Raw genomic sequence first — 4241 nt, forward strand, 5'->3', positions numbered from 1 at the left:
CTTAAGATTTTACTTATTTAATGTGTGTGAGTACACTGTCACAGTCCTCAGACACACCAGAAGAGGGCAACGAATCCCATTACAGATGGTTGTGAGCCACCATGTGGTTGCTGGGACTTGAACTCAGGACCTCTGGAAGAGCAGTCAGTGCTCTTAACCACTGAGTCATCTCTCCAGCCCCCTTTGTACACTTGTGTACACACACACAGAGTAAATACAAAAAGGAGAGAGCAATCTGGATACAATGTTCCTACCCATAAACAAGCATGTATGAATAACCTAAGAGGCCAATGATTTGGTGACAGTCTCTCTCTCTCTCTCTCTCTCCATATATATATATTACATTACTTTATTGACATACTGAAAATACAAATGTTGTACCCAGAGGAAGGCTCAGTGAGTAAATGTGCTTGCTGTACAAGATGGATCACTGGGTTTGAGCCCTGGAGCTCATGGAAATGTGGAAGAAGAGAATCAACTCTACAGAGCTGTCTGCTGACCTCCACATGCTTGCTATTGTAATGTGCATCCCCCTCCAGCAACCCTACACACACACAACACAACACAACACAATACAGTTTGGGGGGCTGGAGAGAAGGTCAAGCGTTAAGAGCACCGGCTCCACTGGGATCAGGGTTCACGTGGTGACTCACAGCTATCTCTAACTCCATTTCCGGAAAATCAGACACCCGTCCTCCTTGACCTTCTCAGGCACCGCACACACGTGATGCAGAGGTGCATTTGTTGGACTAGGCATGTGGCACACCCCTTTAATCTCAGCACTAGGAGGCGGAGGTAGGGAGAGCTCAGTGAGTTTGGGGCCAGCCTGGTCTACATTATCAAGTTCCATGCCAGTCAAGGCTACTCTGTCTTAGTCACTGTCCTACTGCTGTGAAGAGACACCATGACCACAGCAACTCTTATAAAAGAAGGTATTCAACTGGGGCTGCTTACAGTTTCAGAGGTTTAGTCCATTGTAATCATGGCAGGTTCATGGCAGCAGCAGACAGAAGTGGTGCTGGAGAACAGGCTGAGAGTTTTACAATGGAGTCTGCAGGCAGCAGGAAGAGACAGCCCTGGGGCCTGGCTTGGGCTTCTGAAACCTCCACCCCCAGTGACAGATTTCTTCCAACAAAACCACACCTACTGTAACAAGGCCACACCTCTTAATCCTTCTCAAGTATTGACATTCTCTCATGACTAAGCACGCCTATGGGCAGCATTCTTACTCAAAACACCACAACCTGTCTCAAACAGCAAAACCCAGACACACATTCAGGCAAAATACCTATTCACAAAACAAAACGAAACAAAACAAAATTTTCTTTTCTTCTCTTCTCTTTTCTCCTCCTCTTCTTCTTCTTCCTCCTCCTCCACTTTCTTTTGGTTGAGACAGGGCCTCACTGTACAACCTGGGCTGGCTTGAAATTTTATAATGTAGACCAAGGTGGCCTCACACTGTTAGAGATCTACCTGCCTTTGCCTCATGAGTGCTGGGTCTAGAAGTGCGCACCATCAGCATGGCTACAGAATCTTTACAAAGTACCAGAAGGGGCCAGGAGATGGCTTAGTGAGTAAAAAGCTTGCTACACAGGCCTAAAGACTCGGGTTCAGCTCCAAGTGTGCGTCTGTAATCTCAGTGTTTCCATGGAGAGACGGGAGGCAGAGAATCACCCAGAACTCTGTGGGCCAGCTATCCCTGAGTACCTTGCCTTAAAACTAGGTGTGAAACAAGAATTGAGTCCCAACCTTTGTTCTCTGACCTCCACACATGTGCTCTGGCATTCCCTGTACATGATATACACAAACACAGTTTATAAAGTGAGCACACTCCAGTTAGCATCATTCAAGAACATAGACAGTAGAGCCCTGTGGGTAGCTTGGCGCCCATCTGCTCACTCCTTGAATGTGTGTGTATGAGGACACGTGCAGTGAAGTAGGTGACCTGACCTGGCATTTCTTTTTTCACTTAATACTGGGTCTCCTCTTGTTCTTCCATTTAACTGGTATGTCTGCAGGGCCAGCTTATACCCTAAGCATGAGGTTAACAGCCAACACGGAGAAGTGTTTGGGTCTGGTAGGCTTGAAAGTGTTGAGCTCCTGACACTGGACTCCCAGTCTCCTCTCACAGAAGCTCCAATGCTGCCTTTGACATTCCAAATATGGCAGCTCCATTCCTCCTATTCCACAGTCCAAACGACAGACAGCCACCCTCTCTCGTCCCTCACACCCACATCCAATCTGGCAGCAAGCCTCCTGGTTCTCTCTTCAGAAGACGCCAGTGCAGCAGCCTTTACCTCTCTCACAGTCCTCCTCCTCCTCCTCCTTCTCCTCCCACCTCACTACGTAGCCAAGGATAACCCTGAATGCCCTGATCCTCTTGCCTCTGGCCCAGGTGCCTGGAGCACACACAGGGTACACCTCGGCACACAGCTTCTTCATGCTTCTTGGCTGGCGACTGCAGTGGCCTCCTAAGTGGTCTTTCTTGTCTCAGTCTGTTCTTCACATAGGGCCAGACTGTTCCTTCTAAATGAATCGCACTACTCTGATCAACCCTGTAAAGAAGTACTCACTCCACTTGGGATGAAACCACAGTCCACAAAAAGGACAGCAGGACTCTGTGATGTGGCCCCTGCTCCTGTCTCCCTTTTTCTTGCTCCTCATACTTAGCTTGTTCTGGCCCCAGCATTCTTGGTCATCTGTGATGATGCAAGAATGCTCCAGTTTTGGGGTCTTGGCTTGGCCCTGGCTATCCTGGAACTCTCTCTGTAGACCAGGCTGGCCTTGAACCCACAGAGATCTACCTGCCTCTGTCTCCTGAGTGCTGGGATTAAAGGTGTGAACCACTACCCAGCTAACCAATTCTTTCTTACACAATGAAGCTGTGCAGAAGACAGAAAGAAGGCATCTGCTTTCCTAGTGTCACATTTGACACTTTACCACTCTACCTGTGTGTGCGTGTGCGCGTACTCGTGCATGTGTACTGTGTGGTGTACATACGTGTGTGTGCTAACCAACACTTGCACACGAGGATGCTAGAGGTTAACACTGGGAGTCTTTCCTAAAGCTTCCCACCCAATTATGTATTGTTACCGTTGTTGTACACACATGTGCATCTTCATGAGGGCCCCATGGAACGAATGTGGAGATAAAAGGACAGCTTTTTCTGGGTGTGGTGGCACAAGCAGGCAGATTTCTGTGAGTTTGAGACCAGTCTGATCTAGATGGCAAGTTTCAGGACAGTCAGGGCTACATAGACAGGTCCTGTCTCATTAATACAAACAACCACAAAAACAGAGACAATCAAAGCCTGAGTTCAAATCCCCTCCCTTCCAACCCCCAGTTGTTTGTGGTCTCTCAGACCAAGCCCTCCAATACCGTTGGTATTGAGCCTCCCTTATCCTGACAGGAGCGATGGGTTGTTTTGGCTATGGTAACAGACCACCACACACCATGCCAACTTCTCATCTTAAAGTTCTGAGTCAAGGAGTCCAGTTTATCCTACAGGATTGAGTCATGGTGTCAGCAGGACTGGCTTCCTCTGTAAGCTGCAGGGACAGTCCATCTGGACCCTTTCCAGCTCCTGGTGACTGCCTGCATCTCTGACCTTGTGGGCCCTCCTCTGTGTTCACATTTTTCTGACTTCTGCTGTCAACCTGATGATCAGAGTTCCATGCCCAGAAACCACAGGTGGAAGGAGAGAACGAAGTTATCCTCTGACCTCCATGTGTACTCACACAGATACACACACATGTGCAACATGAAAGTGTAAGCTATGAAATGCAGTGTGCCTGCCCTTGGTCCTAAAGTGCACAGAGGTTTAGCATCGCACTGCTCCAGATCAGTTTTCCCTACACTCTACCACAGCACAAGGCAGAGCTGTCTCATGACCAGAAGCTCTTGAGTCAGTGACTTCTCCTCAACCCCGATCTCTCGAGCATTATACACCGAGAGCAAACACCTTCCCACTGCCTTTGCTCCACTGCACGGCAAAGCTCCCAGCTTATTCCAAGGGCAGCTGTATCCAGGTTCAGGGACACATTTGGCCAAAGCCAAGTACCCTCCTGCTTCTGCACTGCACACCAAAGACTTATTTGGAACAAATGGCCCAACAATTGCCAGAAGTCTACTCCTTTTAGAGAACTAAGGAGAAGAGCCAGGTATACCTGGATGTGCCTTTGAGAATGTAGAGTCTGGATAGCTCAGTGGGTAAAAGCACTTCTTTTTTTGTTTTTTTTTTT

The 4241-nt window shown here is 48.3% G+C and overlaps 1 protein-coding gene across 2 annotated transcripts in view; it reads right to left on the reverse strand.

The window, feature by feature from the left end:
• Dnajc16 (DnaJ heat shock protein family (Hsp40) member C16) overlaps positions 1-4241 on the reverse strand; it is a 29704-nt gene that overhangs the window by 16170 nt on the left and 9293 nt on the right. The window lies entirely within an intron of this gene.

The sequence above is a fragment of the Mus caroli genome, chromosome 4 (assembly GCF_900094665.2).
Source record: "Mus caroli chromosome 4, CAROLI_EIJ_v1.1, whole genome shotgun sequence".
Taxonomy (NCBI): Eukaryota; Metazoa; Chordata; class Mammalia; order Rodentia; family Muridae; genus Mus; species Mus caroli.